At 37.5% G+C, this 19,932-nt stretch overlaps 1 protein-coding gene across 2 annotated transcripts in view; it reads right to left on the reverse strand.

Moving 5' to 3' along the window:
• The window catches only part of SLC38A4 (solute carrier family 38 member 4), a 259,413-nt gene that overhangs the window by 112,938 nt on the left and 126,543 nt on the right, over window positions 1-19,932 (reverse strand). For both annotated transcript variants that reach the window (XM_063711664.1, XM_063711666.1), the window contains one exon: window positions 479-548. The gene's annotated coding sequence lies outside the window, so the exon portion shown is untranslated. The remainder of the gene's footprint in view (window positions 1-478; window positions 549-19,932) is intronic.

Here is a 19,932-nt window from a genome sequence, read left to right on the forward strand (position 1 = left end):
TCTTGACTTCCTCCTGCATTCCTCTGACCTTTGCTTTGCCTCTTATTTTCTTCACCCTTAAGACCTGATGATTGATTTAACATCTTTGGCACCTGGCCACTGCTCTGTTTGGCCATACTGCTGCCTTCACCCTCAGCTGTTGCAACTCTTTTGGCCACTTTGTGTAACTGCCCTGCCAAGCCCTGCTCCCTGGCTGTCCACACAAAGAAGAAGTGTTTCCTAGAGGAGATCACAACAAAAGGATGAAATCTGCGGTGCAGGGGAAGGGTAGCTTCTGAAGCTGTAAAATAAAGAAGTAAGGAAGGGAGACTGTGGAATTTACCAGGGAGGGGAACTAACATTTCCTTTCATATAAGTTGGTACTATTCTGGCTTTTTACCATGATCATATATTATATTCAAAATAAAGCTCTTGTTTTTAAAACAAAAAAATATAAACAAAGGAAGGAAGGATGTTCATTCATTTAGATAATACATACCTAGTGAACCCCTGGTAGACCTTGTACTGGGTCCTGGGGACACTGGTGACCAGGTTCCATTCCTGATCTCCTGGAGCAGGAGACATGAAAAGACATTAAGCAAATAATTACACATCTTTTTACATCAGTACAAATGTTGGGACTTTGCTAGAGTTCTACCCTGAAAGCTTCTGTTTTCACTGAAAGATAGGAGGCAATGTCATTTGTTCATAAAAGCAATGGAATTGAGTAGGGGACTTGAAAGAAATGATGAGGCTAGGAAAAGCAGCTATAGGAAAGGGGGCACCAGTCAGACTAAGAATATATAACCAGAGCACAGCTGTGCATACTTGGCTTGAATGTCTCCAAGTTCAAATCCCAGAACTTGATATTTTAGGTTGATTCTATGTGTAACCTATTTGTTTTTAAAGAGTAGAGTCTTTTTCTTCCAGCATGTGTTAGTTAGCCCTGTCTTTATCACACCACCATCACCAATTGTCATTTGCAGAAGTATCTTCAACTCATCATAAATTTACTAGTAATAGTTAATTCATGTCTATAGAAATGTTAAGTGACAAGATAATATTTAGATTAAAAGCTATAATTGCATTCTTATTAGAGTCTTAATGAGATTTTAACATGCTCCTCACAGTGGCCATTTAGCCCTATTCTGCTGGGCTTTGGCAAGCACTAAATGATTGCCCTCCTAGGGCAGAGGTACTGCAGCCCTGATTAAGCATTGAAAAGGTGATATTACCAATAAGTTGACTCTAATTGTAAACAACATATTTAAACAATTACATCTTAATTAAATTCTTATAAATTATAAGTGCCTCAGAACTTTCTTTCTTAATCTCTAATGCACGTTTCTTAAAATCATTCACTGTTTTATGAGAATATATTTGCTAAATATTAGAAAAAAGAATTAAAAATAAAAGGCATGTCTAACACTTTTTCTTGTATGAAATATGATTTCTTTTATTTATAAATCATTGGTTTTATCTTCTATATAGTGAATTTCTAAAGGGATTTAAAGTTTGATATTGAATTGTATACTAAAATAAGGTTGTTTTAGACATAAAAGAGTAACAGCAACAATAACAAAGAAGTTGTGACAAAGAGGATTGTTGTACTGAGATTTGATGGTTAACTTTGATTCATTTGTTTTATGTGTATCTTGCCTGTATCTGTCCATTCATCTCACCATTTCTATCAACTATCTATCTGGTGCAGTTTGATATGTTATAAGCTGTGAGAAGTGAGAAGTGAGAAAAAATAATTTTGCTGAATTTTTTAGAACATCTGTGATGTGGTGTACATATTAGGCAAATAATAAATACTTACTGAATTAAATTAAATTTAACCAGGATCAAGTTCAGATGGCTTATGGTTGAGATACATGTTGCTATGGTAGCAGGAAGAAAATGATGGAAAAGAAGAAAACAAAAGGCAAGAAAAAGCGAGAAATCAAATGACAACATTTTCAAGGATGAAGAGTGCTACATCTATTCATTATACATTGTAGATATAGATAATAACAATAGTAATAATATAGTATGGTCAAATTTTAATAAATAAAAAATTGAGTTAAGCTTAATCATATATAGTGCTTTTATTGAAAACTAACACCTCAACAATCACATCTCTTCATGTCACACAGTCATCCATGTGAATGGAACAAATATCAGTAGCCTGAAGGACAATACAATTATTGCAAAAATAATTTGCTTTTTCAGTTAAGGTCCTCACTTATACATGGGTTGGTCCTTTTTTAGCTTTGTGCTGATTTCCTGTAGTCTTCCATTGCATTTAGGCACTAACTCATTTATCTATGTTTCAGAATGCCAGCGTAAAGATGAAATAAAGGTAAAACAACAACAATAACAAAAAGGACAGGAAAGAACAACAACAAATAAATGGTGTGGCAATTCTTAGCTGTTCAGCATCTGACTCCCTTTTCAGTGTTTAGGGAATTCCTCACCTTATGAGTCTCAGTGGAAGACTCAGGCTCTGCTCATTATTAAAGTTGAATAGGTCAGGAACTTGCTTTCCCCACCTTCTTTGCAGTTAAGCCCAACACACCCCACCCTGGAGCCACAGAGATATGGAGGATGCACTCTCTGGCAACAGTGGAGGATGCACTCTCTGGCAGTAGTAGTGGGAATGCCAGCGGTGTGAGCACTGCATGGCTTCCCCAAACAAGCCCTCTGGTGTGATGAGGCAGTTTCTACCTTCTGTAACTCTATACTGGATTCTCCACCCAAAGCTACAGCTTGTCTGTCAAGGGCCTTCATGTGAAAAAGGAAAAGGTGCCCCTGGCAGATGCAGGGCTCTGTCAGCACACGGTGGCTCTGCCTCTGTCCTTCCTGTGGGCCCCTCAGCTGCCCATGCTTCTTTTCTTAAATATATTTTCTGCCAAAATCAGCTAACATTTGCCTTACTGCTTACAACTAACAACCTTGCTGATACACGTAATAAGGCTACCACACCTGCCCAGCCATATCCATAAACCTTTCCATTATGCTATGTGCCTTTTAACATACAGTATAATTCTTTTATATGGACACTGCCTTCTTATCTGTAATTATCACGGCACCCAGTGGATGCCCCAAAACAACACAACTAGCAGTTTCAATATTCAGTCAGAGTAAATAAGTCATTTACTTATACTTTTAAACATTTATATGCAATTTTAAATGACACAACTTCGAGTATTTAAATAAGATAGTTTAAAAGTTAAATTTCTTCACTATTTGTGTGATGGCTACACTAAAACCCCAGACTTCACTACAGCACAATATATGTATGTAAGAAATCTGCACTTGTACCCTCTAAATCTATAAAAGATCTTTGTATTTTAAGGAAATTTTTAAAATACAATAAAAGTTAAGTATCTTTTGCCTTGGGGAAGGAGGAAAGAACAATAGTTATCAGCTAGTATATGGACAACTATTTAAAGTACATGTAACAAAAAATGATTCATGGGAAGAGTAAACTGGACCACCTGGAGACCCCACTCTCCTGTCCACTGAGAGACTACAATCCTCATGCTTACTGTGCATTTTCTCCAATACCATCATGGCCACTGTAGCTGCCACTACTAGTGAAGGCACACCAGGATCCCACTGCAATCATTGGGCTTATTTCAAAGACACAGCTACAAATTTTACCACCCCAAATCAACAGAGTATGCATTCTTTGCAGTGCCACATGGCACTTATTCTAAAATCAACCACGTAATCGGAAGTAAAACACTCCTCAGCAAATGCAAAAGAACTGAAATCATAACCATCTCTCAAAACATAGGGCAATCAAATTAGAACTCAGAATTAAGGAACTCACTCAAAACTACACAATTACATGGAAACTGAACAACCGGCTCCTGAATGACTACTGGGTAAATAATGAAATTAAGGCAGAAATAATGAAATTCTTTGAAACCAATGAGAACAAAGAGACAATGTACCAGAATCTCTGGGACACAGCTAAAGCAGTGCTAAAAGGGAAATTTATAGGAATGAATGCCCACATCAGAAAGGTAGAGAGATCTCAAATCAACACTCTAACACCACAATTAAAAGAGCTAGAGAGGCAAGGGCAAACTAATCCAAAAGCTAGCAGAAGACAAGAAATTACTAAGATCAGAGCAGAATTGAAGGAGATAAAGACATGAAAAACCCTCCAAAAAAATCAATGAATCCAGGAGCTGGTTTTTTGAAAAAATTAACAAAATAGATAGACAGTAAGCTAGAATAATAAAAAAGAAAACAGAGAGAAAAATCAAATAGACACAATAAAAAATGATAAAGGGGATATCGTCACTGAACCCACAGAAATAAAAACTACCATTGGGGCATACTATAAACAAACACCTCTGTGCGAATAAACTACAGAATCTAGAAGAAATGGATAAATTCCTGGACACATAAAGCCTCCTAAGACTAAACCAGGAAGAAGTCAAATCTCCGGATGGATCAATAACAAGTTCTGAAATTGAGGCAGTAATTAATAGCCTACCAGCCAAAAAAAGAAAAGCCCAGGACCAGAGGGATTCACAGCCAAATTCTACCAGAGGTACAAAGAGAAACTAGTACCATTTCTTCTGAAACTATTCCAAATAATTGAAAAGGAGGGTCTCCTCTGTAACTCATTTTATGAAGCCAGCATCATCCTGATACCAAAACCAGGCAGAGACAGAATAAAAAAAGAAAACTTCAGGCCAATATCCCTGATGAACATTGATGCGAAAATCCTCAGTGAAACACTGGCAAACTGAATCCAGCAGCAGATCAAAAAATGTATCCACCACAATCAAGTCAGCTTAATCTCTGGGATGCAAGGCTGGTTCAACATATGCAAATCAATAAACTTAATCCATCACATAAACAGAACCAATGACAAAAAACACATGATTATCTCAATAGATGCAGAAAGACCTTTGATAAAATTCAAAATCCCTTCATGTTGAAAACTGTCAATAAACTAGATATTGATGGAACATATGTCAAGATAACAAGAGCTATTTATGACAAACCTACAGCCAATATCATATTGGATGAGCAAAAGCAGGAAGCATTCCCTTTGAAAACTGGTACAAGACAAGGATGACCTCTCTCACCACTCCTATTCTACACAGTATTGGAAGATCTGGCCAGGGCAATCAGGCAAGAGAAAGAAATAAAGGGTATTCAAATAGAAAGAGAGATAGCCAAATTGTCTCTGCTTGCAGATGACATGATTTTATATTTAGAAAACCACATCATCTTAGCCCAAAAACACCTTAAACTGATAAGCAACTTCAGCAAAGTCTCTGGATACAAAATCAATGTGCAAAAATCACAAGCATTCCTTTACATCAACAATAGACAAGCAGAGAGCCAAATCATGAATGAACTCCCATTCACAATTGCTACAAAGAGAATAAAATACCTAGGAATACAGCTAACAAGGGATGTGAAGGACTTCTTCAAGGAGAACTGCAAATCACTGCTCAAGGAAATAAGATAGGACACAAACAAATGGAAAAACATTCCATCCTCATTGATAGGAAGAATCAATATCGTGAAAATGGCCATACTGCCCAAAGAAATTTATAAATTCAATGCTATTCCCATCAAGCTACTGTTGTCATTCTTCACATAATTTAAACAAAGACTTCAAATTTCATATGGAATCAAAGAAGGCCCCATATAGCCAAGACAATCTTAAGCAAAAAGAACAAAGCTGGAGCCATCATGCTACCTGACTTCAAACTATACTAGAAGGCTACAGTAACCAAAACAGCATGGTACTGGTACCAAAACAGACATATAGACCAAAGAAACAGAACAGAGACCTCAGAAATAACACCACACATCTACAACCATCTGGTCTTCGACAAACCTGACAAAAACAGGCAAAGGGGAAAGGATTTCCTATTCAATAAATGGTGCTGGGAAAACTGGCTAGCCATATGCAGAAAACTGAAACTGGACCCCTTCCTTACACCTTATACAAAAATTAATTCAAAATAGATTAAAGACTTAAATGTAAAACCCAAAACCATAAAAACCCTAGAAGAAAACCTAGGCAATACCATTCAGGACATAGGCATGGGCAAAGACTTCATGACGAAAATGCCAAAAGCAACTGCAACAAAAGCCAAAATTGACAAATGAGATCTAATTAAACTAAAGAGCTTCTATACAGCAAAAGAAACTATAATCAGAGTGAAGAGGCAATCTACAGAATGGGAGAATATTTTTGCAATCTACCCATCTGACAAAGATCTAATTATCCAGAATTTACAGGAACTTAACAAATTTACAAGAAAAAAGCAAACAACCCTATCAAAAAGTGGATAAAGGATATGAACAGATACTTCTCAAAAGAAGACATTTATGCAGCCAACAAACATATGAAAGAAAAAAGCTCAACATCACTGATCATTAGAGAAATGCAAATCAAAACCACAATGAGATACCATCTCATGCCAGTCAGAATGGCAATTATTAAAAAGTCAAGAAACAATAGATGCCGGTGAGGTTGTGGAGAAATAGGAACACTTTTACACTGTTTGTGGGAATGTAAATTGGTTCAACCATTATGGAAGACAGTATGGCAATTCCTCAAGGATCTAGAACCAGAAATACCATTTGACTCAGCAATTCTATTACTGGGTATATACCCAAATGAATATAAATCATTCTACTATAAAGACACATGCACACGTATGTTTATTGCAGCACTATTTACAATAGCAAAGTCATGGAACCAAGCCAAATCCCCATCACTGATAGACTGGATAAAGAAAATGTGGTACATATATACCATGGAATACTCTGAAGCCATAAAAAGGAATGTGATCATGTCCTTTGCAGGGACATGGATGAAGCTGGAAGCCATCATCCTCAGCAAACTAACACAGGAACAGAAAACCAAACATCGCATGTTCTCACTCATAAGTGGGAGTTGAACAATGAGAACACATGGACACACGGAGGGGAACAACACCTACCAGGGCCTGTTGGGGAGTGGGGGATGAGGGGAGGGAACTTAAAGGATGGGTCAATAGGTGCAGCAAACCACCATTGCACATGTAAACCTATGTAACAAACCTGCACATTCTGTGCATGTATCCCAGAACTTAAAGTAAAATTAAAAAAAAATAGAAACTATTACTCATAAGCTCCTCCATCTTAGCACCAGCAAGTCTACAACTACTCCTGTATCTGTACCCATCTTTTTCATCCTTCCTGCTAATGGACAAGTGTTTCCATAGTTATCAAAGGCAAGTACCTACTTGAATGATCAGATGTCTTTTCCTTCTCCCCAAAAGACCTCAATCTACTGATTGTCACAATGTCCTGTCCCTGGCCCTTGTCTTTACCTTCCCTTTAATCTAGGTCCTTCCCACATTAAGAAGAAGCTCTAGTTTCTCCCAACTTATTGATGTGTTATCAATATTCTCTCCCAGTTTGTAGACTGTCATTTTACTCTCTTTGTGGTATCTTTTGATGAGCAGAAGTTCTTAATTTTAATGTAATTCAATTAATCTATCTTTTATGGCTTATGTTCTTTGTACCACATTTACAAAATTCTTTCCTACCCTGAGGTCATAAAGATATATCTTTTATTAACTTTATAAAGTTTAATAATTTTGGCTTTCTCATTTAGATTTTAAATCCAGCTATGATTATTTTTACATGGCATGAGAAAGACATAAACTTTACATTTGTCTAAAAGGATAACCAATTTCTGAGATTGATTTTTTTTTAAAAAAAATCTTTATTTCGTCATGGACCTGCAGTATGACCCCACCTCATCTTGTTTCAAAAGCGCATATATTGATGGGTGTGTTTTGGGAGTCTAATCTTTTCTATTGGTCTATTTTTCGATGCCTGCACCAACACCTTATAGTATTAATCAATTTAGCTTGATAATGCCTTATATAAAGCATGTACAATTGGGGTGTCACTCTCACCTATTTTTTCTTCAAAAGTGTCTTTGTTATATTTGGTTCTTTGAATCTATAAAATAAAAAAGAGAGTCAATTTTCAAAGAAAAATACTGTTGGGGTTAGGGTTACTATTTTATTGAATCAACTTAGGGGAAATTGACCTTTTTAAAATATTGCATTTTCTAACCTGGTCTGGCTTTCCATGTCATTAGACTGTCGTTCAGAAAAGTTTTATGTTTCTCCAGAAAGGTATTGCATATCTCCTGTTATATTTATTATTAGGTACTTGTTTTTGTACCTACTTTAAATGCTACTTTAAATAATCTCTTTAATTTTATTTTTCAACTACTGCTGGCATGTGAGATGCATACTGATATTTATTTAATTTGGTTTCCAACTCTCTTGCTAATTCTTCTAATTTATCTAAAGAATCATCTTTAGTTTTTATGCAAAAATATTATTTGCAAGTAATTTCAATTTTGTTTCTTCCTTTCTAATCATTTTATCTTCTTATCTTTGCCTTTTTTGCATATAGGCATGCTAATTATCAAATAAAGTGGGCTGTGTTGTAAGTAGATGTATTAAACAAATTCCACCTTTATATGTGTCAATTTGCGATAATTCATTGGTAATAAGTGGAGAAGTAAATATATGATGAAGAAAGTCCAAAAGAACTATTACATACCATGTTAATGAAGATATCTATGATGTTGCAATGCTATATCATCTTGATACCAGTAAGTAAACTTTACAGAATTATCAAATTGTGCCTCATTAAAAATACCCTTTAACGATTGCCCATTGGCAAAATTTTGACAACATATCTGATTACCTTGAGCTAGCAAGCAAAGCTTTGATGTTAGTAACATCGTTTCATACAAATCATTTGTGAACAGGCATTTGTACAGACTGCATCTTTTAACTGCTAAATCAAGCTTTGACAATTTAGTTTTCACAAACATCTTTCATAATAGTTTATTTATGTTCTAAATTTTAGTTATATTTTTCCTAGTGCTTACTTTGTAAGTTTATTTGGTTTTATAGTGGTATAAGAACAATAATTATACTTTGTTTATGCCTAGTGTTGTTACACATTTAAGTAACTATAATTAAAATATTTTAAATAAATCCTGAAAACCTATGGGGATGTTTTCCTTTGAGATCGTCTGTTATTTTATTACTTATATTTGAGAAATTCTGTTCTTACCAGCTAGGAAACTCTACTTGGTTCCACTTTGGAGAATCCTGGCTTTCCTGGTCTTCCTAAATGTGGAAAAAAAATTTCCAGTTACCTTATTATATTGGGTGGAGATATTTCACTACATCATTTTCACCCTGTAGGGGCTCCTGAGTGATCTTTTTAAAATGGCCATCTGATTCTAACCTTTGACTACTTAAAAGTATTCAGTAATTTTCCTTTAATTTTAATATAAAGTTCAAAATTTTTAACATGACTCAGAATACTCTATAATTTGCTTCCTACCTCCCTCTCTAAATTCATTTTTGCAAACTATTTCTTCCCCAGTTCACTTTATCTCAATAAATGAAAAACTCCAAGACCAAAAGTCTTGGAGTCACCGTTTCCTCCCAATCATACACCACATTAGCAAATTTTTCAGGCTCTACCTTCAAAATATATATAAAATATGACCACTTATTATTTCCATACCATTATCTTGTCCATGCCACCGACTTTGTTAGAATTTTGCAATAATTTATTAATTAATGCCCTTATTCCTGTATTTGTTTTCTGTTGCCACTGTAACAAATTATCACAAACTCAGCAACTTAAAATAGCACTAATTATTATCTCACAATTCCATGCCGGTCCGATAGGCTTGGCTGGTTTTCTGCTCTGGATCTCACAAAGTTAAAAGTGTCAAGACAGGATTCTGTTTCTTTCTGGAGGTTTGGGGGATGAATCTATTTCCAAGCTCATTCAAGTTGTTGGCAGAATTCGGCTCCACCTGAATATAAGATTGAAGTCCCCAATTCCTTGTTGACTGTTTGCTGGGGGTTGTTCTTAACTTCTAAAGATCATCTGTACTCCTCAGCTCATTGGCCCTCTTTTCTCTCAAATCTTTCTGACCTTCCCTTTGCCTCATCTCTCCCCGGCCTTTCTCTTGTTCCGCCTCTCTTTTTCTCTTTCCGGACAGAGAAGCTTCTCCATCTTCAAGGGCCCAAGTGATTAGATTGGTCCCATCCAGATAATTCAGGATAGTTCCCTATTGTAAAGTCAGCTAATTGATAACTTTAATTCCAAGAGGACCTACATTCGTGTTTGACTGGATAACCAAGGGACAGAAATCTTGGGCGGAGGGAATTCTGCCTACCACAGCACTCCTCTAATCTATTTTCACCACAGCAACTGCAATGGTCTTTAAAGAATATTAATGCCTGTTTCTGTAACTTGTCTGCTCAAAACTGTCCACGGACTTCCCATCTCATTCAGAGTAAGAGACAAAATTGTCAGGAAGGTCTATAAAGTCTTACATAGGATGTCGTGTGCTCTCTGTCTCTCTGACTCTCTCTCTGTCTCTCACACACACACACACACACACACACACAATACCTGTCTGATTTTATTTCCCCTCACTCCTTACTCATCTCCAGCCACACTCGTCTCTGCTTCTCCTCAAACTTGCAAGCCATTCAATGCCTCAGGTCTTTGCACTTACAAATATCCTCATGGCTCTTCTCTTTACCTCCTTCTATGCCTCTGCTCAGAAGTTGCTTTATCAGTGAGGCCAAGCCCCTTGCTCCCTGTATTTCCTCACCCCATACATCTTTTTTTCTCTGCAAACTCTTAAAAACTATCTGAATATTCTACTTGTTTAGGTGGTGCTTGTTTGAGTAAAACCAGACCACAAAAATGTTTTAAGTCCCAGTATTAATTAGTTAAATGTTATCTTCATAAGAAAGATAAAACCATTGAGTCTATAATCTATTTCTAGGTGGGTTTAGGAGAAAATAATCCTATGGGAAGTAAACTTCTGCTCCTAATGCAATAGTCCTGGGGCAGATACACCACTAATGAGGAGGTCCTACTCTGATGAATGCATGTGCGGTGAGACCTGCACCCTGGACAGGTTGGAGTTGCCGTTGGATCTAGCTCGCTGCTTCAGATGACGCTTTGAGGCTGCCTTATTCCCTGTTCACCTCTCTCTGGACAAAAGGGCAGGAGTGGAGATTCAGCATCAGTCAAGCCTTGTTGCAAGAAGATGTTCTAATCCTACAGTTGTCCCAGCCACAGTCATGTCAAGGGAGACTGTGGATTCTGAGAATATACTACCTTAGAGTTAAAAAGGAGGCTATGTGGGGGAGATGGTAGCTGTTTAGTCTTCTTTCTAAGTTTTCTCTATTATTCACTGTTCCCTTTGAGTAGGCCCTTCTTCCTTTTGTAAGGGCCTGGTACAAAGAGCTCAAGTTGATCTGACAATGTGAGTGGATTGCAATGGTCATGTTTAATACCTCTCAGCTAATGAAGAAGATATACAGATCAACTTGTGCAAAAATTAAAGGAAATAACTAGTGACATTTGTGAAGATATTTTTCTGCTTACAATATTATAGAAGCTGTATAAATGATTCTACTAATTTTTTAGAGTCTATTCCATAAACCAGAAACTATCCAGTAAGCTAGAGATAAGCAGGACTCATAAAGAGCGTACCTTTTTAAACACGAATGATTAGTTTCACAGAAAGAAAAATAAAAATGTATTTGTTCAATTCATACATTCAACAGACATTTAAACTGATCAACATTTGACTTTTGTTAATGGTCCAAAAGAAAATGTTGAATTGAATAACCCCCTCTGTGTGTTCCCCAGGCTTTGTGGATTTCTACAATGCCGTGAGCAATTGCACATCCCAGTCAAAGCCAAGGAGACAAAGCCACTCTGTGGTGAGGGCTAATGATTTGCCATAGGACTTTAGATGTGGTTTTCTGGTCTATCTGGGCTCGATTCCCTCATCTCTAAGAGAGGGTAAACATTTCTCACTAAAGGTTTTGAGAAACAATTGACGATCTAATTGTAAAAAACTTTGCCAAAATACGACACCACACAAGGGCTCAATAATAAAGGCCGCTTTATAGTTACAGAATGTTTTGAAGGCTGATCAGAGAGGGTGTGGATGGTGTCAATTTGGGAGCTAACATTCTCTTTAGATTTTGTTTTCTTTTCTTGTGGTGCTGTGAGGAGGGCTGCACATCTCCAGAGTTAGTCACTTAGGTCTGGGCTTCCTGTGTGGTGGGCATTTTGACAGCAATGGAATGACGGAAATGAATAGTTATTGACTTCAAGGAGCTTAGAGAATGGGGGAGGCAGAAAAATGGGCACTTGCAATTCCATGCAGCAAATGCTTCCAGAGTGTAGCTGTTAGTGCTATGGAATACACAGGAGAACCATAGCAAAGCAGCTAAATCTGAAAGACTCTGTACAGGGAGAAATGGATAGAAGAAAATGGTCCCAGGATTGAAGAGAGATGTTCCCATCTGGCTGAAGTTCAGAGGGCACAAGGAGGAGCAGCGGCCGTAGTTGGAAGGCTTATCCACATTTTGGATTTCTACCTAAGCTTTATCCTAAGGGCAGTGGGAAACCATTGAAAGGTTTGAGATAGGAAAGCAACATAATTAGATTTGTGTTTTAAAAGACCACGCTATAAAGGTGTTCTAAAAGGTCATGGTGTTATTTATATTATATTTACATTAAAAAGTCACTATGAATAATTTTGTTCATAAAAGAAAAAACTTGACAAATAGGATCTCAACAAAATGGAAACATTTTGCTCTGTGAAAGTTCACGTGCAGGGGATGAAAAGACAAGCTACGGAGTGGGAGAAAATATTTGCAAACCTCATACCCAACAAAGGATCAGTATGTGGAATATATAATAAACTCTCAAAACTTAACATTAAAAACAACAACAAAAAAATCAATTAGAAAATGGGCAAAAGTTGTGAACAGCTATTTCACCGAGGAGGATTACAGATGGCAAATATGCACAATGAAAAGATGTTCAATATCATTATCCATCAAGGAAATGTAAATTAAGCCCACAAGGAGATATCACTACATACCTATCAGAATGGCTAAGAGTAACACCACCAAATGCTGGTAAGGACTTGGAGAAACTGGATCATCCATACTTTACTGTGGAATGTAAATGGTAGAGCTACTCTGAAAAACAGCTTGGTAGTTTCTTATAAAGCTAAATATGCAACTACATAACACTTAGTAATTGCATTCTTGGATATTTATCCCCAGAGAAATGAAAACATACATTCACACACCAAAAAAAAAAAAAAAAACTGTACAGGAATGTTCACAGCAACATTATTTATAAGCCAAAAATCAAAATAAATCTAGATGCCCTTCAACAGGAATGGTTGAACAAACTGTGATACATACCACAGAATACTTCTCCACAATAAAAAGGAACAAACTATTGATGTACACAGCTTGGCTCAATCTCTAGGGAATAATGCTGACTGAAAAAGCCAGTCCCGAAAGGTTGCATACTGTATGATTCCATTTATATGACATTTTTGAAATGACAAAGTTCTTGAAATGAAAAGCAGATTAGTTGTTGCCAGGAGTTAGGGATGAAGAAGGTGGGGGCTGTGCAGGAGGGAGGTAGGTATACTTGTAAGTGGACAAACTGAAGGATTCTTGCAGTATTGAAAGTTGACTGGTGGTGGGTATGTGAAACCACAGGTGGTAAACCTGTATAGCACTTAAAACACTCACACATATATTCACAAGTATACACACTCACATACACACATGCAAATGACTATAAGTAAAGCTGGAAAAATCTGATGAAAATAGGTGTGCCATGTCAATGTTAATAACATTATTAGACCATAGCTTTGCAAAATCTTCCCATTGGGGTAACTGGAGAAAGTGTACAGGGAATCTTCTTGTGTTACTCTTTACACTGCATGTGAATCACAATTATCACGTGATAATTAGCACAATTATCACGCTAAAAATTTCAATAAAAAAAGGTCACTCTGACTGTCATGTAGAGACGGGATCGAAGGCAGTGGTTTTCACATGTTAGTGCTTGGAGGGCTTGTTAACCACAGATCGCTGGGCTTTCCCTCCAGAATTGCTTATTCAGCTGGTCTGGGTGGGACCTGAGAATCTGCCTTTCTTGCAAGTTCCCAGGTGATGCAGATACTTCTGGCTGAGGAACCATTCTTTGAGATCCACTAAATTAGAGTCATTTCAGCTTTCCCTCGACCTCTATTTATTTCAAAGGGGAAAATAGAGCGTCTACTTGTTCCTTGGTGTTTCTTTCACAAAGTCTTTAAAGACTGCTCATGCCTTTGTCTTTTTTTTTATTATTATATTTTAAGTTTTAGGGTACATGTGCACAACGTGCAGGTTTGTTACATATGTATACATGTGCCATGTTGGTGTGCTACACCCATTAACTCGTCATTTAGCGTTAGGTATATCTCCTAATGCTATCCCTCCCGCCTCCCCCAACCCCACAACAGGCCCCGGTGTGTGATGTTCCCCTTCCTGTGTCCATGTGTTCTCGTTGTTCAATTCCCACCTATGAGTGAGAACATGAGGTGTTTGGATTTTTTGTCCTTGCGATAGTTTTTTGAGAATGATGGTTTCCAGCTTCATCCATGTCTCTACAAAGAACATGAACTCATCATTTTTTATGGCTGCATAGTATTCCATGGTGTATATGTGCCACATTTTCTTAATCCAGTCTATCATTGTTGGACATTTGGGTTGGTTCCAAGTCTTTGCTATTGTGAATAGTGCCGCAATAAACATATGTGTGCATGTGTCTTTATAGCAGCATGATTTATAATCCTTTGAGTATATACCCAGTAATGGGATGGCTGGGTCAAATGGTATTTCTAGTTCCAGATCCCTGAGGAATCACCATACTGACTTCCACAATGGTTGAACTAGTTTACAGTCCCTCCAACAGTGTAAAAGTGTTCCTATTTCTCCACATCCTCTCCAGCACCTGTTGTTTCCTGACTCTTTAATGATTGCCATTCTAACTGGTGTGAGATGTATCTCATTGTGGTTTTGATTTGCATTTCTCTGATGGCCAGTGATGATGAGCATTTTTTCATGCATTTTCTGGCTGCATAAATGTCTTCTTTTGAGAAGTGTCTGTTCATATCCTTTGCCCACTTTTTGATGGGGTTGTTTGTTTTTTTCTGGTAAATTTGTTTGAGTTCATTGTAGATTCTGGATATTAGCCCTTTGTCAGATGAGTAGGTTGCAAAAATTTTCTCCCATTTTGTAGGTTGCCTGTTCACTCTGATGGTGGTTTCTTTTGCTGTGCAGAAGCTCTTTAGTTTAATTAGATGTCATTTGTCAATTTTGGCTTTTGTTGCCATTGCTTTTGGTGTTTTAGACATGAAGTCCTTGCCCATGCCTATGTCCTGAATGGTATTGCCTAGGTTTTCTTCTAGAGTTTTTATGGTTTTAGGTAATTTATAGATTCAATGCCACCCCCATCAAGCTACCAATGACTTTCTTCACAGAATTGGAAAAAACTAAAGTTCACATGGAACCAAAAAAGAGTCCGCATCACCAAGTCAATCCTAAGCCAAAAGAACAAAGCTGGAGGCATCACGCTACCTGACTTCAAACTATACTACAAGGCTACAGTAACCAAAACAGCATGGTACTGCTACCAAAACAGAGATATAGACCAATGGAACAGAACAGAGCCCTCAGAAATAATGCTGCATATCTATAACTATCTGATCTTTGACAAACCTGAGAAAAACAATCAATGGGGAAAGGATTCCCTATTTAATAAATGGTGCTGGGAAAACTGGCTAGCCATATATAGAAAGCTGAAACTGGATCCCTTCCTTATACCTTATATAAAAATTAATTCAAGATGGATTAAAGACTTACATGATAGGCCTTTGTCTTTTAGGACAGCCTTAAAGTATCTGGTTAGAGCAGTAGTTCTCAGAGTGTGGCCCTCAGGCAGGTGGCATCAACAACACTAGAGAACTTGCTAGAAATATACATTTTGGGGCTCCATTTTAGACTTGGTGAATAAGAAGCTGTCAGGGTGAGGCCCCAGCAATCTGTGTTTTAAGAAGCACACCAGGTGATTCTGATGTATGCTAAGTTTAAGGACCATTACATTAGAGGAAGACAGGAAGATGTTAGGAAGCCAGTTAGGACCTTTTTATTTTATTTACAGTATTAACAAGTAGGTAGGTCCACCCAGGGGCACCTAATTTTGAAACAGGATGTAGCAAAGGAAAAACTGAGGTGAGGTCTCCACAGGGTAGTGGTTATTGACTTCTAGTCTCTAACCTGCAGATGCAGATGGCAACACTAACTTACCTCCTTCACAGCAGGTGCTGTTCTAATTAACCAATAAAGATATTATAAAGCACATAGGAAGAAGAAAGCCCAAGATTAACACTAAGTGGCAATTAGTGGTATTAGGCAATGCCTATTATCTGCTCATAAACATATCAACACGTTGATCTTAAAAGGCAATAAAACCAGACAGTGTTTGTGAACTGCCAGGCTTTCAGGGGCATCTTATTTATACAAGTCACTGGATCAATTAACCCTTGAACAATTATACTTCACATTGGTTAATTCTACCATCCCAGAATTTAATCTTTCAGCTGCCTATTGAAGCCCTACTCTGGTTTTTTCATCATGTCACTGTGAGGTTTCTGGAAGTTAAGAGCAGTATCTAATTTCTTGGCCCCCTTCTATTCCTACCTATGATTTTAGACCCTGCTGTCAACATTCAGAGAAGAAGTAAGTCACTGAGGACCATAGCTCAGGGTGCTGAGTGTGTGTGTTTAATACCAGTTCCACGCACATGAGTCATCCCAGCTCTATTTGTGGAAAGGGGCAGAAGATTGCCAGATGATCTTCAGCACTTGCCTTGGCTCCATAGTTATCTAAGAGGATGTTAAATTGGAATAATTCTACTCATTTATTGCTCTGCTTGCAAATTAACCAGCAAAATGTCAAAAATTATAATACTTTAAAAAAAAAACAGTGTTAGGGGAACATTGGCACCTCTTGAAAACTCTCCTGGCAGTGCACGGTGGCTCACACCTGTAATTCCAGCACTTTGGGAGGCCAAGGTGGGCAGATCACTTGAGGTCAACAGTTGGAGACCAGCCTGGCCAACATGGTGAAACTCCGTCTCTACTAAAATACAAAAATTAGCTGGGTGTGGTGGTGGGCACCATGTAATCTCAGCTACTCAGGAGGCTGAGGCAGGAGAATTGCTTGAACTTGGGAAGTGGAGGTTGCAGTGAGCTGAGATCGCACCACTGCACACCAGCCTGGGCAACAGAGCGAGACTCCGTCTCCAGAAAAAAAAAAAGAAAAGAAAAAGAAAAGAAAAGTCTCCTACGGTTTTCTGAAATTCTCACCAACTTCTGACTTCATGAAGAGATAGTGTGGTATAGAGGAAACAATCTGGTTGTTGAACTCAAACAGATTTAGTGTAAGGTATATGGATGTGCTTTGGTCAAGGAATATGCCGAAGCAGATATCCAGGCATGCATGACTCAGTGAGTTTGGTGCACAGTTTCATACTTGACTCTGAGCCACTATTGTCTGCAAAAGGTATAATTGCCCTGCTAATGCTGTACAGGGGCTCTTGGGGCTCAGCTCAGCTCAACATGTCTTGGAATGGCAGGCGCACTGGCACCCAGAGAAAGAGAGAGAGAGAGCCAAAGCTGTCCATCTGCAAGAGAGAGCAAGGACACAGTTCAGCTTGCTCATGCCCAGAGAAAGAGTTAAGCTGCTGACTCTGAAGGCAAGAGAGAGCCGGCCACACAGCAGTGTGTGGGAGCCACCAGCTCAGGCAGCCAAGACAGGGAGGACAGTGTAAGCAGCTAGTGTAAGTAAGCTGTTAATGAGAGCTGTTGCTGAATAAAATCATCTTTCACCTGCCTACGGCCCCCCAAGTGTTCTTTCTGTCCATCCACCCACTCCCCTCAGACTTCAGCATGGGCTGGACCTGGACCCCAGGATGTGACATTTAGGTTTGAATATCAGAGCTGCCATGTAACAGCTGTTTGGTAAAGTGCTTAAAATTCTCTAAGCCTCAGTTTTTCTATCTGTAACATGGACTAAAATGCTTGCCCTATGTGGTTTATTTGAGAAAAATACAATGCACATATACAGTTTCTGGCATGTGTTTGGCACACAAAAACTCAGTTCCCTTCTCCTCAGATTGAAGATAATTGCTTGGTTTTGGTATAGGTTTTTTATCCCCCATAAATTTAATAGTGTATGACAAAAATTAAGTGATTATATGACAGGTCCAGTTTGCTTTCTCTTGTTTTCTTTTCTCCACTGCTTCAGTCAGCATAAAGTTAGTCGTTCTGAGGTTCAGTCAGTTCTAGTCCATTTGCCAATGATCCTGAGGCTCCTTTTATGGTCTGAAAAGCGATATTCATATCTGGAAAGCATCCAAATCATAATGATACTCTAGCTCATGTTTGTCAGACATAGCTACAAAAACAGACTATAAAATATTAAAAGTAACAGAATTATTTTTCTATACCCTCAAAAGAACTGAACAAAAACCAACTGAATTCTTAGACTTGTATGACCAAAACCATATTACGATATATGATTATAATAAAAAAATGAAATAGGATACAAGTTGCTAAAGTTCAACTCTACGAATAATAGTAAACTAATTCTCTGTGAAGTGCATTAGCCCTTTGGTAAATATGAAAATGAGTTTTTCTTTAAAATAAATATGTATATATTTTTCAGAAGTAAAAATGAGCCGGCATAGGTTTTAGCTGAAAATCAGTTTTGTTTGACAGCATAATAATTTGGAAAAATTAAATGCAAATGCCTTAGGCAGAGCATGCATTCTCCAGCTAGTCACCATTTCTACCTCCCTTCTTTTATGCCCACTGGCCCACCTGCTTCACACATCACAGGACGTGCCAAGCTTCTAGAGATATTTAAGTTTTGTAGATCCCAGTTCTAAGCATTTAGATCAAATTACTGGGTTCCTATTCAGGCAGTTGGGTTCCAACAGCAGGAACCTGAGCTGCATATCCTACCTAATCTTTGGGCAAAGTTTTGCCTGTTTGGCACAAAGATAGTGGCAGTTTCCTGTAGTTATTAATCTTTGAGTAACTTAATCTTATTGTTGTTGCTCCTCCAGAATGTCCAACAATCTTCTAAAGAATCTCTGCTTTAAATTTGATCTGTATCAATGTTTGGAATACGAAGAGTGGTTTATGTTTTCCTGCTTGGACCCTGACTGATAACAGAGTCAGACTGAAGGGGTGGGCGTATAGTTCTGACTTCATGAAGTATACATACTGAAGAACTTCTGACTTCATGAAGTATACATACTGAGCTTGCCTTAAGCTCAGTATGTATACTTACCAATATTCATAAACAGAAAAAGGAAATCAAGGGTTACCAGTCATTTGAGAAAAACCAACACCACGAAAGAGAAAGACCAAGATGTAAAGGAAAAACCATGCAGAAAAGGTAACACCTAAGTGAGCAAACAAGAATTTACACTTAAAAACTTAATATCGGAATAAAGAAGATTTCGTAATTGAAAATGTAAATAAGCTACTATGAAAATAGAACAATCAAAAAATGGAAAAGAGTTTGTTGCAATTAAAAATACAATTGCCCAAATTTTTAAAAAATTAATAAATGGGCTGAATAATGACTTGGACAAATAGACAAAATCATCGTATAAAAGTAAATTCAACGAACTCTTTAGAATATGTAGAGCAAAGAGTCAATAAGGAAATAAGAGTAGTTTAATATGTGCCAGGCTATTCTAATTGTTTTAGTTATAATAACTAATTTAATTCTGACAACAAATTTTTTGAGCTAAGGATAATTATTATATACACAGAGGGGTTAAGTAACATGCTCAAAGTCACACAGCTAATGGGTAACAAAGCTGAAATTCAAATCCAGGGAAAGTGACCCTCCAGAGACCTTGCTCTTAATTAGTATTCTACATTGCCTATTTTAAAAGTAGGAGATAAGTTAAGAG

Source organism: Pongo abelii, chromosome 10 (genome assembly GCF_028885655.2).
Source record: "Pongo abelii isolate AG06213 chromosome 10, NHGRI_mPonAbe1-v2.0_pri, whole genome shotgun sequence".
In the NCBI taxonomy this organism is placed as follows: Eukaryota; Metazoa; Chordata; class Mammalia; order Primates; family Hominidae; genus Pongo; species Pongo abelii.